The sequence below is a fragment of the Phyllobates terribilis genome, unplaced genomic scaffold (assembly GCF_046119375.1).
Source record: "Phyllobates terribilis strain yellow unplaced genomic scaffold, ASM4611937v1 Scaffold_1__5_contigs__length_1240528914, whole genome shotgun sequence".
NCBI classification, from domain to species: Eukaryota; Metazoa; Chordata; class Amphibia; order Anura; family Dendrobatidae; genus Phyllobates; species Phyllobates terribilis.
In genome coordinates, this window is record NW_027362761.1 from 360,613,232 (window position 1) to 360,633,586 (window position 20,355).

General features: G+C 43.9%; 1 protein-coding gene across 1 annotated transcript in view; it reads left to right on the top strand.

Annotated features, from left to right (window-relative positions):
• Positions 1 to 20,355, top strand: part of MORN3 (MORN repeat containing 3) — a 62,445-nt gene that overhangs the window by 36,904 nt on the left and 5,186 nt on the right. The window lies entirely within an intron of this gene.

Genomic DNA, 20,355 nt, shown 5'->3' on the forward strand with positions numbered 1-20,355 from the left:
CGCACCTGCGGGTTTTGCTCTGCTCTGCTAGTCTACCGCATCTGCGGGTTTTGCTCTGCTCTGCTAGTCTACCGCACCTGCGGGTTTTGCTCTGCTCTGCTAGTCTACCGCACCTGCGGGTTTTGCTCTGCTCTGCTTGTCTACCGCACCTGCGGGTTTTGCTCTGCTCTGCTAGTCTACCGTACCTGCGGGTTTTGCACTGCTCTGCTTGTCTACCGCACCTGCGGGTTTTGCTCTGCTCTGCTTGTCTACCGAACCTGCGGGTTTTGCTCTGCTCTGCTTGTCTACCGCACCTGCGGGTTTTGCTCTGCTCTGCTTGTCTACCGCACCTGTGGGTTTTGCTCTGCTCTGCTTGTCTACCGCACCTGCGGGTTTTGCTCTGCTCTGCTTGTCTACCGCACCTGCGGCTCTGTTCCTGTATCCCAGTCTGTACTGGTCCCTATCCTGCTTGCGTTCCCATCTGCCAGTACCCACCAGTCTGCACACCAGCCGTGCCTGCCAGTATCCACCAGTCTGCATACCAGCCGTGCCTGCCAGTACCCATCTGTCCGTATGCCAGCCTAACCTGCCTGTTCCTGCATTCCCCGGTGTGGGTCAACAGCTGTGACCGGGGTCTGACCTGGAGTAGCACCTGGTCCCTCTGCTTGGTTCCTCCCTGGTTCACGGAGTCGACTGAGCTGCCGTGTGACCTTGGTCGGACCGAGTTGATACTTAGTCACGCCCCTCCAGGCACTCCTCGGTTCATGGTCCAGTCGGATCACTAACCACGCTCACGCCAGTCAGTCCGGGCGTGTGCGTAACAATCAGCAATCACTGATGCTGTAGAACACAGCAGTGTATACTGACAGGAGTGTAAAATCAATCAAATTGTATACATTGCTGTGCAGGAGGTCACTGGGGTTCATCAGCTGAAGATTCTTCAGAATGCTTACACGGTGATGTCACATGAGCGATCAGCTGATCGCTCACGTGACCGCAGGTATACCGCCTGGCGCCGGGAAGAGCATCGCCGGGACCAAGGACCAGGAGGACACTGGGGGGCGCCGAACAGATGAGTATAAGGATTTATTTATTTTTTTTACCTTTTTTTAACAGCGGGCACGCCGGCTTGACTAGGAAGACTACTGCTCCCCCCAGGCCAACCACCTCTCGCTGTTATCAGCCAGAGCGGCGGTTGAATGAGAGGAGTAGTAGTCCTCTCTCCTTTCCTGACCCAGGTACCACCCGCACCACGTTTCCGCTGCAAATTCGCGGCCATTGGCTTTAATTGAAAGGCCGCAAATCCACAGGTATAAATATTATAACTGCAGTTTAGCTGCGGTTCAGTTCAAGTCAATGGGCGCGAATTTGCGGCGGAAATGCCCACACAATGGTCATGCTGCGTTTTTTACCGCAATGGTAATTCTGAGCAGAAATTTCCGCATCATGTGCACAGCACATCAGGATTACCACTGCTATAGCTGGCAGACCTATTAACAAGCATTTTCACAGCTTTTCTGCGGCAGAAAAACCGCCGCGAAAACGCATCAAAAACGCTTCGTGTGCACATAGCCTTAAAGAAGTTGTCCACTACTTGGACATCTCCCTGTCATACCCCTCGCTTGGCCCCGATAAAATAATAAAGCTTATACTCACCTCCCGTGCTGGCGCCATTCCCGCGGTGTCGGCACTTGCTCTCCCCGGGGCTTCCGTGCTATTGTTGTGACACGTGACCCCGGCGCCCAATCAGCGCTGGCATCACTGTCTCCGTCTCCTGCCGAAATGAACATGAAGAGGAAGTCAGAAATCAGCCGCAGCCCGGGCTTCCTCTTCACGTTCGATTTTTCCGAAGGCGGGGACAGTGATGCCATAACTTTTTTATTTTTCTGTCCACACAGCTGTATTAGAGCTTGTATTTTGCAGGACGAGTTGTACTTTTGATTGACACCATTGATTTTATCATGTAATACACTGGAAAGCAGGAAAAAAAATTAATGTTGCATTGAAATTGCAAAAAAGTGCTGTTTCACAATTTATTCATTGTGTGTGTGTGTGTGTGTGTGTGTGTGTGTTTAGCATGTTCACTGTACATTAAAACTGACCTGGTTCTGCAGGTCTGTACAATTATGCAGATACCGAATACATATAGTTTTTTTATTTAAGTGGTGAAAAAGAAATTGGAAATTTGTAAAAAAAAACAGACAAAACTTTGCTTTTGTCGCCATTTTCCGAGAACCGTAATGCTTTAAATTTTCGGGGTATACTGCTGTGTGAGGGCTTATATTTTGCGCTCTGAGCTGATGTTTTAACTGATACCATTTTGGGGGAGATACAATGTTTTGATTGCCTTTTATTGCAATGTTAAGGCGACTAAAAAAACGTAATCTGGTGTTTGTCTTTTTCTTTTCTTGTTACGCTGTTTACTGATCGCATTAATTTACTTTATATTTTGATAGATTGGAATTTTATAAATGCTGCGAGACCAAATATGTGTATTTTTTAATGGTTTTATTTTTAATGGGGCAAAAGGGGAGTGATTTTAACTTTTTTGTATTTTTTTTAAAAAACATTTTTTTCACTTTTTTTTTTTTATTAGTCCCCTTAGCACTGCTTTGTGCAGTGAAAATAACGATCCCCTATGAATGCCAGCTAAACGCTGCCTTTCACAGGATGATCGTCATAACAAGCCCAGAGGTCTTCAGCAGACCCCTGGCTGTCATGGCAACCCGTCGGCACTCTGACATCACGTCCCGGGCACGCCAAAGGGCGCGTTGAATGACATGTGCCCCTGCCGGCAAGTGTTAAATGCCGCTGTCAGAAATGGACAGTAGTGTTTAACAGGTTAACAGCTACAGGCGGAGCTCCGCTCCACCTGTGACTGTTAAAGGCACATGACTGCTGATTAAATCAGCTGTCATGTGCGGGGAAAGATGCAGGCTCGATATGCGAGCCCGCATCAAAGTCAGGGACACGACATATAACCTAAATGTACGTCATATGTCATGAAGCGGTTAAGGCTGATTAATGGTTTGCACCTTGTGGTGAACCCTCTGTATCTGCTCTCATGAAGTCTTTTGTTTATGGTAGACTGAGATACTTAAACACCCACTTCCTGGAGAGTGTTCTTCACTTGGTTGGATGTTTGGAAGGGGATTTTTCTTCACCATGGAAAGGATTCTGCGACCATCCATTTCTGTTGTCTTCCGTAGAAGTGCAGACCTTTTTGAATTCCCAAGCTCACCAGTACGCTCTTTTTTTGCAAAATGTACCTAACTGTTGATTTGGCCACTCCTAACATTTCTGATATCTCTCTGATGGATTTCTTCTTTTTTTTTCAGCCTAATGATGGTCTGTGTCTCTTTCATTCAGAGTTCCTTTGACCATATGGTGTGGGTTCACAGCAACAGTTTCCAAATGCAAATGCCACACCTAGGATCAGTTCCAGACCTTTTGTCTGCTTAATATATGATGGATTAATGAGGGAATAGCCCATTCAGCCCATTAAAGAGCTTTTGAGATAATTGTCCAATTCCTTTTGGTCCCTTTTAAAAAGAGGCAGCTTTGTATTAAAGAGCTGTAATTCCTAAACCCTTACTCCAATTAGGATGTGAATACCCTTAAATTAAAGCTGAGAGTCTGCACTTTAAGCCCATATTAATTATATAACTGTATCTTAACTATAGCAACAAAATTAGTGGGGGGATTTGTGGATCTCATATGTAATGAGGGGTACACCACTCAATTAAATCAATAGACTCAAAAGAACAAGGAGTGTTTATAGTACCCCAAAATAAATATGGGAGAAGACAATGCGTTTGTGCAAATTACAAAATGTTAAATAATTAATAATACAAAAAACAGGAGGCAAACCATAATACATGCAAAGTTACATAGGACAGACAAGGCAATTAGGGGAGATAAGACACAGATGGTGCGATTGTAGACCATCACAATCCATGGGTTAAACTACAGTTGTGACACGCTTCACAATACTTGGTTGTTATGCAAAAAAACAGAGTATCATAAGTCTCACATGGTAGATTGATATAACATTTTTGATAAGAGTACAGCCCACACTATTACACATTTCTAATTCAACACAAGGTATAATAGTGACATTTGCAAAAAATAGGCTGTGGACCACAGCCCCCTGAGGAAGTACGGAAACACGTGTCGGGGCTCTTCCCTGACACTGTTGGTATGATTGCAATACTTTAATACTGACTGTCTGGTTCACAATTGTTATTTGGAATACTTTGTAAATTGTCTCCTTGGGTTTACTGATACATCCGATTTTTTTTTTTGCAAATGTCACTATCATTCTACCATGTGAGACTTGTGATACTCTGTTTTTTTTCCATAACAATCAAGTATAGTGAAGCGTGTCACAACTGTAGTTTAACCCACGGATTGGGATAGTCTACAATTGCACCATCTGTGTCTTATGTCCCCTAATTGCCTTGTCTGTCCTATGTAACTTTGTATGTATTGTGGTTTGGATCCTGTGTTTTTTGTATTATTAATTATTAAACATTTTGTAATTTGCATATAAACACATGGTCTTCTCCCATATTTATTTTTGGGTACTATAAACACTCCTTGTTCTTTTGAGTCTCCTGATTGTTAGGCCATACAGGATTGCCCTGTTACAAAGACAAAATAACCCATGGTATAACCAGTTCAGTGCGCAGGGTAAGGATCAGGACTGTGCAGCTTAAAGTTATCTACTACTTGGACAACACCTTCTCATACCCCACACTTGGCTCCGATAAAATAAAAAATATACTCATCTCCCGTGCTGGCGCCGTTCCAGTAGTGTTGGCATTCGCACTCGCTGCGGCTGCTCCCTGACTTCTTCTTGATGTTCAATTTGTCCAAAGGCAGGGAGAGTGACGCCAGCGCTGATTGGGAGCAGGGCTCACGTGTCATAACAACCACACAAGAGCCCCGGGAATGTGAGTGCTGATACCGCTGGAACGGCGCTGGCAATGGAGGGGAGTATAAGCTTTTTTTATTTTATCGGCGCCAAACATTTAGATCAAGAAGGGGTTGTCCCTAGTAGTGGACAATCTCTTGAAATGGAAAACTAGGGGAATAATCATAGTTCTATGTAACCAGCGTCAACATTTGGGATTGGGCCATATCATCACCAGCATGTTGTTTGGCTGCATGGGTGCCACGGACATTGCTAAGGTCTACAATGATATCTGTCCTTTCTTCTCAAAAATGGAAAATAAATAGAATATGTTATAGCTGCGGTTTCGGCAATGTCAGCATCAGGTCTCCTGAGGCTCACGTGACATTGTTATGCCACATAAGCCTGCAGCCAGTAAGCGGCCACTAATGGGCTGCTGTGCTTGCACTTCCTTGCTTGCATGCCTGAAGTTCGTACTGTCCTGTACCCGCGCTGACATTGCTGAAATGGCACTGCCATGCGCCCTTTAGACGTTGAGGTTAGCTGCCGGGATATTCACTCCTCTCCATGCCGGGACTATGGACGTGGAGAGTAGTGAATATTAATTTTCTTTAATAGCGCACACTGTAGCGGCAGCCTCCGGCTTCTTGCTGCAGCTAATGAGCCTGTGTCGCTATTAGAGAGTATGAATATTCACTCTTTTCCACGTCCATGGGAGTGGAGAGTGAATATTCATTCTCTTTAATAGCAGGTACACAGGATCGCTAAGCAGCAGCAGGAAGGTGGCAGATGTGGCTACAGTGTGCGCTATTAAAGAAATGAATATTCACTCCTCTCCACGCCCATGGCGGTGGAGAAGAGTGAATATTAATTTTCTTTAGCAGCGGGCACACGTGGTAGCTGCAGTAGCCGGCTACTGCCTGTGCCCGGCTCCTCAACCGCAACCCCCCCCCCCCAACCTTTAACAGCTGGAATAAGTATATACTCAAGTATAAGCAGAGGGGGGCTTTTTCGGCATAAAAAAATGTGCTGAAAAAGTCGGTTTATACACGAGTATATACGGTAATTCCTCCTTGTATTAATAATGTCCCCCTGTGCCTCCTCATATTAACATAGCGCCTTGTAGTACTAATGCCCCCCTCTGCCTTTTCATAGTAATATAGTTCTTAGAAGTTGTAATGCTCCCCCCATGCATTATATAGCCCCCTGTATTAAAAATGCTCCCCTGTATCTGGCAATGAAGAAAAAGTAAAACTCACTTCACCACGCTTCCAAGACGAGCAGTAATTATTTGCTATTCTTCCTCTTCCCCCTAAATGGTCTCCTACTGCTGCCAGACATCCTCTGCATTGCTCCTTCCTGATGGAGTAAGTGGTGGAGAAAAGAGCCAAATGCTCTCTTTTCTGCCACTGCTGTCAAAAGTATCTGCACACCAGTATGCATAGCAATGAAAGTTCGATTTCATGCTAAACCAGCACTGTTACATCCTTAGCTAAAAAGTTACCCATCAGTAACATGACAGCTGTTACCCATTGGTAACTGATTGGTAAAAAGGTCTCTACTCCTACGTTATGCTGCTCTCAGATTACATAACAAAAACCTGATGACAGATTCCCTTTAAAGAGTAATCCTTGTTTTATTTATTTAGATTTTTCATAAGATATATTAGAAAGTTTCTTATTTTCACTTATACTGTTGTTTTATTAGAGAAATCTGCTTCTTTCTCCTCCTGAATTGATCTTTCATTCTCAAAATTCTCAATTCCTTGTAAATTCTGTCTTCAGTGAATACAGATTTTCCCATTACTGTGATAGCAAAAAAAAACAATTAGTGCTCATAATGTTCTATGAAGCACTGTAACTTGTTTCAGGTAGAACTTGCAGCAAAATGTCTGTATATTTCTCAGTTCTTCCCTATATAGAATTTTAAAAGCACAGACTCATCTTCTATCTCAGTAATCTGTCTTCATGGAAAACAGAGTGAAAGATCAATCCAGGAGAAAGAAGCCAAATTCTCTGATGAGATACATTACATTTTTATGTGATTAATTGAATAGAACTTTAAATCATGGTTACTCATTCAGTATTACAGTGTATAGGACAATTCATAGTTTCCTATGAAGTCCAGCTACACACAGGGCATCACAAAAGTAACAAGATGGCAGTGAATGAGACTTTTAACAGGCCCCAGCCTATTTCTGCCATGGCAAACCACTGGCACCCCGTGAACATGTCGCTGGGGGTGGATGCGAAGGACCCCAAAAGGAAGTGGAAATGGGAAGGTACAACTTAGATCTTAAATGCTGCTAGCTGCAATCACTACAGTTAGAAGCACGTGCTGGCTGTATGACACAGCTGGCTCTTGCCCTGGCCACACACTCTGACCCACACTATGACTGGGATATTTTTAGTGCATTTTCTGTGCTTTGTGTTCCATTAAGTTGCTGTAGGTGTTCTGGGAAATAAAACTTGTAGCCTAACAGTTCTTAGAGCAGTTAAAAAAACAAAAGCAACTCAACCTTCCTGTTCACCCGCATGCCGCATTCTGCTGCTTACCCGCATGCCGCATTCTGCTGCTTACCCAGTCCTTGCTTGCCTGTACATGCTGGTGCTATCCTTAACAAAGTGGGCAGACATGCCTGCTGTCAATCACTGGCTTCATCAGTGACTTGCCTCTGCCAATAAACAAAATTCACAGGTATACACAAACTACTGAGGAATATTGTACTAAATTAGTGCCTAGTATAACAGATAAAGGGAATCTGTCACTGGGGTTTTGCTATCCCATCTGAGAGCAGATGATTTTTAAGGCAGAGACCCTGATCCCAGCGATGTGTCACTTACTAAGCTGTTCCCTGCAGTTTTGATAAAAACACTGTTTTAAATGCTGCAGATCTAGCAGTTTTCTGAATGCTGAGCTGTGTATAACCCCGCCCACATCACTGATACGCAGCTTTCTGTGTACACTGTGCATAGGCAGAAAGCTTCTGATTAGTGGTAGAGTTGTACAGGACTCATGAATATGGAGGACTACATGGCAGCAGATTTACTAGCCTTCAAGTGATAATCTCATGCTGATAAAACAGTGATTTTAATCAAAACTACAGCAAGCATCCCAGTAGGTAAATCAGGGTCTCTGCCCCTCTTGTCCCTACATTATGCTGCTGATAGATTCAATTGCAAAAATCTGGTGACAGATACCCTTTAAGATTTGCTTTGGTAATTAAAGAAGACATTCCATTAAGTTTTTTATTCATTACGTGTGTGTATGTGTGCGCGCATGTAATGTAGTGTGAATGTATTACTATACTCACCTACCACTGCTCTCTCCGGTGTCCAGCGCCGTTATTCTCCTCTTCTGAGTGACATGTCCAGGTCAAGCTGAGGCTCCATTGGCTTTCATTGTAAAAGACTTCCAGACAGGGCTGTGGGTTCGGTCTGATAAACCACCGACTTGGACTCCTCAATTTCCCCGACTCCAAACTCCACAGCCCTGCCTCACTACTGAGCGTGTACATAAAGTGCAGCACAGATTCATCTCAACTAAAAGCCGAGATCCTTAGATCAGGAATAGAAAAGACATTTATAGGACATTTCATAACTTTCCCAAATTCTTATGGAAACATTTACAGCACATCCTGCATTGAACTACTGTACCAATTTATTATACAGTATATTTTAGGATTCGGATGGACACCGACTGACTCCACAGGCCCGCTTCCAGATTACGCATAGAGTGAGTCTGATAGTCTCAATTGTGGTCAGGTCACTCAGAAGTGGAGCAGAACGGCCCTGGACACCAGAGAGAGCGGTGGTAGGTGAGTATATAAATACACTCACAAAACATTACATGCACATATACACCCATTTAATGAATAAAAAAAAACTTAATTGGAGTGCTTCTTTAAGCTCAAATGGCTTGGTTACTATGGTTTTAAACATTCTTGAAAAATTGAAATGGGAAGTAGCACAAAAAAAAGTATAAGCAAAAAAAGGATGGTGAAAGTGCTCATGATTTTCCTTTTAAAAAGAACAACAATGCTCTTCTTTTGTGAGCCCAAGTTGTAAAACTGAACATATTCCGTTCATAATTTCAATATAAACAACTTGGGTCTTTTTCAACCCTCTATGTAAACTAAGTATTGTCAAATCTGCCATCTGCTTCCCCTAGTCTACTGTGTATCCTGTTTGCGACATTACATGCAATACTCGCAAGGCAAACCTATTTTCCATGGCACTTGTTGCAGCACAGAATAAGTTATCATATGTTCACTGAAAGGGCTCATCCATATCATATATCTCTTAATTTTTGCTGGCGCCAGCAAAAATTAAGAGACCACTGCAAAATTTTCATTTTCTCTGACTTTTCTCTTTATAGGTATAATTTTTGAGTAAAATGTACATTGTTGCTTTATTCTATAAACTACTGACAACATGTCTCCGAAATTCAAAGCTAAAAATTTTGTATTTATTTGTAGCAAATGAGAAATCGTCAAAATAATAAAAAAGAAAGTGCTTTCAGACCTCAAATTACTCATGTTTTAACTCAGGAAGAGTTCAGAGATCAATATTTGGTGGAATAACCATGAGTTTTAGTCACAGCTTTCATACGTCTGCTTTCCAATAGTCTTTCACACTGCTTTTGGGTGACCTTATGCCACTCCTGGCACAAACATTTAAGCAGTTCTTCTTTGTTTGATGGCTTGTGACTATCCATCTTCCTCTTGATTACATTCCAGAGGTTTTCAATGGGGTTCAGGTCTGGAGGTTGGGCTGGCCATGACAGGGTCTTGATGTGGAGCTCCTTCATCCACACATTGATTGACCTAGCTGTGTGGCATGGAGCATTGTCCTGCTGGAAAAACCAGTCCTCAGAGTTGGGGAACATTGCCTGAGCAGAAGGAAGCAAGTGTTTTTCAAGGATAAGCTTGATTCATATGTCCTTCGCAAAGATTAACCTGCCCAATTCCAGCCTTGCTGAAGCATCCCCAGATCATCACCGATCCTCCACCAAATGTCACAGTGGGTGCAAGACACTGAGGCTTGTATGCCTCTCCAGGTCTCCATCTAACCATTAGACGACCAGGTGTTGGGCAAAGCTGAAAATTACACTCATCAGAGAAGATTGCCTTACTCCAGTCCTCTATGGTCCAATCCTTATTGTCTTTGGCAAACTTCAGCCTGGCTCTCCTTTGCTTCTCATTGATGAAAGGCTTTTTCTAGCTTTACTTGACTTGAGGCCTGCCTCTAGGAGCCTGTTACTAACTGTTCTGGCCGTGCACTTCACCCCAGCTGCCATTTGCCATTCCTTTTGTAGGTCACTTGATGTCATCCTGCGGATTCTGAGTGACATTCGAATAAGATGATGGTCATCCCGGTCAGTGGAGAGTCGCTTTCACCCTCTGCCGGTCTGTAGCTTTGTTGTCCCCAATGTGTGCAGATATCATTGTGTGATGTCTATTTATATGTATTTTTTGTGTTTCAAATGTGTTTATGCGTGTATGTATATATCTTTATATATGTCTGTATATGTGTGCGTGTGGCCTCCCGCTGTATCTGGGGGGCGCCGTGCGGCCTCCCGCTGTGTATGGGGGGCGCCGTGTGGCCTTCTGCTATATATAGATGGCTACGCGCGGCCTCCTGCTGTATCTAGGAGGCTATACTGTTTGTAGAGGGCTATGTGGGAGCTCATACTGTATACAGGGGGATGTCAGCATACTTAAAGAGAACCTGTCATGTCACTTCTATAACTTACACTATCCCCAGGTCCATGTTAGTGATGCTATGTGCATCACTAGCATGCTTTTCCCATGCAAATCACTGCTATAGTGACTTACTAAAATCACTTTATATACTTCTAATCTTACTTGCTGGTTCAGTCATAGGGGTGTTCCTTTCTGTATTCAGTCAGCCTGGTCACCGCCCATTGAATTTGAATGTTTATTCCACGCTTGTGCAGTTTCAATGTGTTTACCAGCGTTCTTTTTCCCCCATTGCGCAAGCGCAGGTAATGTGTAATGCGCTTGCACATTGTGAATGGGGTCCCCGCGCATGCGCCATGAATTGCGGCTCCTGCACATGCTCTCAGTCAGTGAAGCTGTGAGCTCAACACCGCTTCACTGCGCAGTGAGAGCATGACTTAGTGATGCACATTGCATCACTAACATGGACTTGGGGACAGTGTAAGTTATAAAAGTGACATGACAGGTTCCTTTAATTGTGCTCAATATTAAGTCATACAATTAATGTAAAAGAATAATTATAATTAATATTGAGCAGAATTAATTTCAGACTATTGATTCGGCTTTCACAACATTCACAGTCTCTCATGTAGCCCCTTGGGAAAATTGATCTCCCACCCCTGCTCTATTATGTAGAGCACTGTACACAAGGTAAAATTTGCATGGCTCGCATAGCACACCGCAATCTCTTTTCCGGTCTACAGATCTGCACCAGAGCAGCTGTATGTTACTCACATAAACTATCACATGATTTATCAAAGAGGGATCATGTGACATGTCACGTGATACATCAGGTACCGGGGCGACGGGGACCCCACGCCTTCTAAACTGCCCGGGGCCCTGGCTACTCTTAATCCACCCCTGGTCAGAATTCTACATTTATTATACATTCCATAAATAGCACCAACATATTTTGCAGTGACTTCAATTATGGGAGATATCTGCAAGACAACAATTATCAGTTATGCGTAAATGGGTTGGATTATGAAGCCAGGCGGTTATATTGAGAATAAGCCTTTTTTTTTTTTTTTTTTCTTGTTCATTTAAATATGTTTAATAGTTAAAAGGCAAGAAAACCTTTCCACAGTGCAACCTTTTCCAGTTTCTTTCATAGAAACCATGGCTGTGTTTTTCAGTTTCTATAGCCAAATATTTTTTTTTTCTTTTAAACCAACCCAAATTGAACCGATTATCTTCAATTTCAACTTCAAGGCAATCTATCATTTCAATCAATTAAAGTGCCTCCAGTTTAGCTACTTGGTTAAATAGATATAATCTACAAAAAAAGATGAATAATTCAGTAATCTACCACCAATACCGTACTATCGTCCAGAGCTGAATTCACAGTTCTGCTATTTATTCCTTTCATTTATTGCACTATTTTCAAACTTGACAAGTTAGCCCCTGAATTATAATAAAAACAAACAAACAAAAAAAAAAACGTTTAGGATGTGCACATAACTTTACATAGTAAAGTTCCAAATTTGTCAAATGTCCCAATTAGTGGTAAGTAGGGCAGAGCAATTAATCTAATTACTCAATTAAATTGCCGCCAGCATGCTGCATGATTCGGATATTTGTCAAGTTGAATTCATCTCCATCCCCACAGGGGCGCCGTCATACCATTGTCGGGAGCAGGGCTGCCGAGCTCCTCGCTTAGGCAGAGGAGCTCCGTTTACCATTGTCGGGAGCAGGGCTGCCGAGCTCCTCGCTTAGGCTGAGGAGCTCAGCTTACCATTGTCGGGAGCAGGGCTGCCGAGCTCCTCGCTTAGGCAGAGGAGCTCCGTTTACCATTGTCGGGAGCAGGGCTGCCGAGCTCCTCGCTTAGGCGGAGGAGCTCAGTTTACCATTGTCGGGAGCAGGGCTGCCGAGCTCCTCGCTTAGGCGGAGGAGCTCAGTTTACCATTGTCGGGAGCAGGGCTGCCGAGCGCCTCGCTTAGGCGGAGGAGCTCAGTTTACCATTGTCGGGAGCAGGGCTGCCGAGCTCCTCGCTTAGGCGGAGGAGCTCAGTTTACCATTGTCGGGAGCATGGCTGCCGAGCTCCTCGCTTAGGCGGAGGAGCTCAGTTTACCATTGTCAGGAGCATGGCTGCCGAGCGCCTCGCTTAGGCAGAGGAGCTCAGTTTACCATTGTCGGGAGCAGGGCTGCCGAGCTCCTCGCTTAGGCAGAGGAGCTCAGTTTTTAGCGACAGCCTGCTTGTATAGAGCTGCTCCATATAACCAGGCAACCCACAAGTGGGCACTAAATAAGGAGAGTAAGGCTGTGTGCCCACGTAGCATTTTTCAAGCGTATATGCTGCGGAATTTCCGCAGCGTAAACGCTTGAAAAACGCATGTATATCCGCACCCCATGGTCCCCAATGGGATTCCGCAAGTTCTATGCACATGCTGCGGATTTTTCCGCAGCGTTTATGCCGCGTTCAAAAATCCGCAGCATGTCATTTAATTTTGCGTTTCCGCAAGCGGAATTGCCTTTGTCCAATGCATAAAAAACGCAAGGCAATTCCGCATGTGGAAAACGCGTGATAAACGCGCGAAAAATGCGCGATAAACGCGTGCGGAATTCCGCATGCGTTTTTCCGGGAGAGGACTTGCAGAAATTAAGCAGAAATTTTCTGCTTCATTTATGCAACGTGGGCACATAGCCTTAGGCCACGTTCACATGTTGAGTGGTTGATCAGTATTATACATCAGTATTGTAAGCCAAAACCAGGAGTGGAACAATCAGAGGAAAAGTGTAATAGAAACCCGTCACCAGTTCTGCGTTTTTCACCTGATCCTGATTTTGGCGTACAAATACTGATGTGAAATACTGACCAAATACTGAACATGTGAACGTGGCCTTTGACAAGGACTCAGTGAGCTAGGGCTGTGATATACTGTGCAGGCTGCACATGTGCTGCCTCCTTGCACAATAGTACAAATGAACTTTATTTCTCCTAGTAGCCTCAGCTTTTCAGCCATATGGGTGCCACCGACTCAGCTTCAGTCACTGCTCAGTATAAAGTGAGCAGCGGCTGTAAAACCACCCCAGCAGTGACTGACAGCCGCAACTATGCACTGAGCTGTGACTGCAAGAGCGAGCCTGCCAGGAGGAATAAAGGTTATTTCCTGTAACATAGGTAATTCTTTACCCCTTTCTAGCTTTCATCCTACCAGCTTACAAAGTAATACATTTGCAGTGGTAGGTACACTTATGTGTAAGTTGAGATATTGCATTTTTTGAATTCCCTGCTTGAATAAAATGGATGCGTTTTACATTATTTTTTACTGTCATAACAGACCATTTTATTTGACAGATGTTTGCATTACTGTTCACTTTGCTCTTGTGTTGTGACTTTGTGCTGCCTCCAGTGCTTTCTATAATGTGTATCTCAACACATGATGACTGCAACAATGACATGACGTTATTGCTGACGGACAGGATCAGGGCATTACTGACGTTACTGCTGTATAGGACATGGTGAACAGAGGTAAAGAGCAGGGGCCCGGGCCCGAACCGGAGCCCCACCCTCTTGTGCTTCTGCTGACCCGGCCCCGGGGTATAGTGTGCCGGAACGCCGCCGGCGTATATCTCGGCGCCGGGAGCCTTGGAGCGCTCACGGTCGTCAAAACTGAACGAAAGTGCAGCTCTAAGGGAGTCCCTCTGCCTCTTCTGTGACACGCTGGAGTCAGCGCGTACGTGTACTCGCCAGCATCGAGTGCCAGGATGTCAGTCCAGAAGTGAAGCTGCACCTGCAGGGAATCGTATAAAGCCCCCATCTCACATAGCGAGATCGCTGCTGTGTCACGGTTTTGGTGACGCAATAGCGACCTCACCAGCGATGTTGCTATATGTGACACTTTGCAGCGATCAGGCCCCTGCTGTGAGGTCGCTGATCGCTGCAAAGTGTCCTGGACCATTTTTTGGTCGTTGCCCTCCCGCTGGTCAGCACACATCGCTGTGTGTGACCAGCGGGAGCAGCGATCAGGCTGGTAACCATGATAAACATCGGGTTACTAGGGGCACACGCGCACCTAGTAACCCGTTGTTTATCATGGTTACGAGCCTGCTAAAGTGAGCGGTAACCTCCCGCTCACCGTAGCAGAGTGGTAACCATGATAAACAACGGGTTACTAGGAGCGCGTGTGCCCCTAGTAACCCGATGTTTATCATGGTTACCAGCCTGCTCCTGCTTCAGCAGGCTGGTAACCAGGACATCGTGGAAAGATTCTTTCCACAATGTCGCTGCTCCCCTGATCGTTGGTGAGCCTGCCTGTTTGACAGCTCACCAGCGACCACATAGCGACGCAGCAACGATCCCTGACAGGTCGTATCGTTGTCGGGATCATTGCAGCGTCGCTAAGTGTGACGAGGCCTTAAGAGGTAAGTATAAAAACTTTTTTTTTTTTAATACAATTAAATGGTCTTGGGGGAGGGGAGCACATGATGAACTGGAAGTGGGGGGTGGGGAGAGCACATGATGAACTGGGAGTGGGGAGAGCACATGATGAACTGGGAGTGGGGAGAGCACATGATGAACTGGGAGGTGGGGAGAGCAAATGATGAACTGGGAGGAGCAGATGATTTCGGAGTGGGGGGAGGAGCACATGATGAAATGGGAGTGGGGGAGAGAACATGATGAATTGAGAATGGGGGGTGGGGAGCACAATTGATGAACTGGGAGTGAGGGGAGCTAATGACAAATTGGAAGAGGGGGGGAGCAAATGATGAATTGGGAGGTGAGAGCAAATGATGAATTGGGAGTGGAAGAGCACAAATAATGATGAACTGAGGATGGGGGACGGGGAGAGCAAATGATAAATTGAAGGTGGGAGACAGAAAATGATGAATTGAAGGTGGGGGTGGGGAGAGCAAATGATGATGAATTGAGGGTGGGGAACAATAAATGATGAATTGGGGTGGGTGAGAGTAAATGATGAAGTGGGGATGGGAGAGAGGGCATGACAAAATAAATTGGGGCTGAGGGAGGCATGTAAATATAATGAATCGGGAGCGTGGGGGCATTGAGGATGACAGTGTGACTGGTAATAAATTGGGGGAAAGAGTACAGGTTCTAATTCATTTATATATTTATTAAGTGGGGAGAGTGACTATTTATAGTTAGTGGGGGCGCAGTGGTGGATTACACTTTATATGTGGAATGGTGGGTTGCATAATAACTATATAATAATGGTGGGTGCACGTCTGTATTCAGCTGTGTAGTGTAGAAATTGGGGAATGTGCTCTAGATAACTGTGTTATTTTATGCAGAGATGAGCCCTGGCTGGAAGAAGTGATGGTGGTCTGCGCTGGATGAAGGACTTCAACTAGAGACGTCACTGGTGAGTCAGTGTGTTATCTGTACACTGACACTATACACAGGGCTCATGTGTATAATGTCACTGGTGATCACTGTATTACCTGTACACTGACACTATATACAGAGCTCCTGTATATAATGTCACTGGTGATCCCTGTATTACCTGTACACTGACACTATACACTGTATACTTTGTACAGAGCTCCTGTGTATAATGGCACTTATGGTAATATTAGTATTGTTTTTTTTTTTTATTAATGATCAGTATTGTAGTATTCTGAGGTATTTGGCCCTTGTATGTAGTATTATTTGGTTACTATGTAGTGGTAATATGGGGTCCAGCCATGGTGTGACTATATTTGTCCCTTGTATATGATATTATTGGTCACTATGTGGTGGTAATATGTGGTCTGGTTATGGTGTGGCAGTATTTGTTCCTTGTATGTAATATTATTCGGTCACTATGTGGTGGTAATATGTGGTCGGTCATGGTGTGACGGTATTTGTCCCTTGTATGTGATATTATTGGTCATTTTAAAAAATGTAAGTGACACATTCCCTTAAAGAAAAATAAATAAAAAATAAAAATATACCCAAAAAGAGTATTGGATATTTTAAGAAACTTTTAATAGGTTAGAGTAGGGCCCGGCCTAAAGAGTCTACGTTGTCGTGATGCGAGCTTAAAAAATCTTTTGGCCAAAACAAAAGCTGCTGGCTATGTATGTGATATGGTGTTCGATCGGAACTGTTAATATGTGATTGGACGTGGTGCAGAAGTGGAGTTTTTCCAAGAGTGGGTGGTGGGACTGTGGAAAGTTCGAGGGGTGGAGGCAGAGCTGGGGTGGAGCCTGGGCGGAGTCTTAAGAGGGCCTTAAAATTTTGTCAGTTTGGGGCCCTGAAATTCCTGGTGGCAGCCCTGGCCAGGATACTGAGACGCCATGGAAGCATGAGGAAGGGGAGTATAGTGTTTTGTTTTTAACTTAGTTGGAATTAGTTTAGCTAAATTAATTAAAGCAAAAATAAAGATTAAAATTGAAAATAGTCTTAACCCCATTTAGGAAATTAAAACATAAGTCATTTTAATTTATGTTTCATAAAGGAATAACATGCATAAATATATGCAACTTTGTAATTTATAAAAAAATCTAAGAAATTTGCTTCCTTCTCCTCCTTGACTTAATTTTTAGGTTATGCGCCCACGTAGCGTTTTACAAGCGTATTTGATTCGGAATTTCCGCAGCGGAAACGCTTGTAAAACGCTTGGTAATCCGCACCCCATGGTCCCCAATGAGAATCCGCAAGTTCTATGCCCATGCTGCGGATTTGTCCGCAGCGTTTTTGATGCGCACAAAAATCCGCAGCATGTCAATTTTGCATTTCCGCATGCGGAATTGCCTTAGCAATGCAATAACAAACGCAAGGCAATTCCGCATGTCGAAAACGCGCGATAAACGCTTGCGAAATTCCACATGTGTTTTTCCAGGAAAGAACATGCAGAAATGAAGCGCAAATTTTCCGCAACGTGGGCACATACCCTTACTCTCAGTTCTTGAGTAGAATCTATAAAATCTGTCTTCTGTGAAGACAGATTTTCCCATTGCTAAGATAGTTGGTGCTTTTAAAATTTTCTGGAGGGACAATGAACATAAAGAGGAATTTGGAGTAACGTGATCAGTTAAGCATGTCATCAAGATTAGTTGGAAACTGCAACTGCTTTTGGTGACCTGTAGGAGGGTAAGCTTGGGGCTTTGCTAACTCTGTACAAACTGTAAACGAGAACAGCAAGCATTCAGAAACTGTCGTTCTCCCTTTTGGACTGTAAGGCTTGAGAAGGGAAGTTTATTGCTATAATGTGTGAATGAAGCACTGTATGGAAGAAGTACAGACTAGGACTTGCAAATCCTGTAGCACATACTTTACTCGTACTGTAAAGGTATGTGCAGACTATCCGGAGCCGGCTGCGGAGGAGCAGCCTCCGGCTTCTGCTCATTATGCAAATGACCGCCAGCATTTTTTTTTTCTCACATGCAGACTTTCCCCATATAGATTAGGTCTATGGGGAAAGCCCGCATGCAGACCCACAGGAGAAATGGACATGCTGCGATCTGGAAAGACGTGCCGCATGTCAGTTTCCGCCGGTGAGCCGCAGACGCATAGTGGGCATGGGATTCCATCCACTATGCTGTAACATCGGGCCGCTGCGGATTGCACGCAGCGCACTTGCGCTGCATCCAATCCGCAGTGAATACGGATCGTCTGCACATACCCTATCAGGACTGGCAGATGCAACATAAATGACAAGAAAGCAAAGTCACAGTCTAGAAGAGGAAGAACGATTGTACTCTGCACGGGACAGTAGGAGATGCAGCTTGACTATTATACCAGAAGAGCTGTTGTAATATGGTATTTATGGACCTGACCATTTCCCAGAAGAAAAAATTACATTGTTATGTCCAAAGAAATTACATTGTTATGTCTAAAGAATCGAAAGATACGCTCCGCCATGCTTTTTAAATGCTGTAGCTCCAGTATAGCAATTTATATTGAATAATAATATAAACATAGGTTCAACTTACAGCAGAATAACCTGATTTAAACATAACAATAAGCTAACCACAATGACTTCCAGCTCCAAAAATAGAAGCGAGGTATTCATTTTATATACATTCCCTATGTGTATTAGTTCTAGATAAGGAAACTGTATTTTTTTAAACTTACGCCACCACTCACAACACATTAATTGGTCCTTCCCCTAATCTTAGTCATATCAGGCTAATACCACAGGATGTGATAGAGGATGGTATGATTTGACCGCAGTAAAGTTGCTTCCAGCATAATGTCAAACCAGCCATAAACTGCAGAGCAGAGATATTTGAGTGCTTACAGTGATAAGACCAATAATAACCATTTTTAAGATCAGGTTGTCAGGTAGCCCTTCTTTAGTAACTAGTCTGTCTCAGATTACTCAGATACTACAGTCCTTAGCTCAAAGGCAATTGGGCACGGAGCAAATAGCATCTGCTTTATTCTATTAACCAAGCTGTGCTTCCATTTCCAGAACAAAGCTTCTCAATGTTTCTGTACCCGGTTGTGATGAAGCAGAGAGGAGGAAAGGCCAATAAAGTGTCTAAAAGCATCTTCACCACTAACTCAAATTTTATTGAGGAATCTTAAAGGGGATCTGTCAGCAGGTTTTTGCTATGTAATCTGAAGACAGCATGCTGTAGGGGTTAAAGCACAGATGCTCCTTGGTTTTGTTAACTTACAATGACTATTTTAGCACCAGGACATTATCAGACAACAGCACATGCCTTCTAGTCCAACTCCGCCCCCTCCTGTGATAAGAAGCTCAGGGTCTATAGACATTGTATATACAGAGCCTGGTCTGGGTGCAGTTAGCTTTCGCTCTGCTTTATGCTAAATCTAAAAACTCTTGCAGAGCTGCTGCACCCAGTAAACTGAGTGATACATTGTTGGGTTCAGGGTCTCTTTGCCTTCATCATGCTGCTCTCAAATGAAAGAGCAAAAGCCTGCTGACAGATTCCCTTTAAGAGAAAGTTGTCAGCACAAACTGATTGTTCAAACCAAGCATAGGCGCTCGGTGCACCCTTGGTGTGTTTGAGCTGTTAAGTACATTCTCCCACTTACTTGTTTTCTATCTCCACCAATGGAGGGCATGATGGAAAATAAATCAGTGGAAAGGTGCAATGAACTGCTCAGCCACACCAAGGGTGCACAGAGGGCCTTTGCTTGGTTTGAACACACACTTTAATCAAGGAAAGACTTTAGCTAAGCAGTTTTAACCCTTTTCCCAGTGACTGGAATCACAACCATCACTAAAACTGGTCCTACACATGATGTCAAGAGCTCTTGCTTCCTCCCCACCATGTCAAGAGAAATAGTTACATCCATCTAGTGTATGACTAGTTTGTCATATTAGAAGTTTTTGAAAAAGTTCCCATCACTGAATGTTATAAGTATATTGCTATCAAGAAAACCCTATAAACCCACCTTATTTCATTGGTGATAATATTAAAGGGGTGGTGTGAAACTAATTAGAATTTAATGTTAAATCTTTATTGAAATATAATCGTTTTTCTAATATACATTGAAAAGTCCCTGCTGTTCCCTCTGTAATTGAACAGCTTTTTTTTTTCTTTTTTTAACCTACTTCTGCTTTGATGACGCCCTGTTTTAGAATCCCCAGTGCATGCTGGGATACTCAAACAGGACGTCATCAGGGGGCAGTGGCTGTGATCACTGCCAAAGCCTCTGTCTCCACCCTGAAACAAAGTAATCAGTGACGTCCGTTACAGGGGCTGGGCTAGTCCCTACTCTTGAGCATGCACCCCTTGTCTATTCCGATGTATGCTCAGGACCAGCTACCTGGTCACTATGCAATATACTTTTCATTGCACA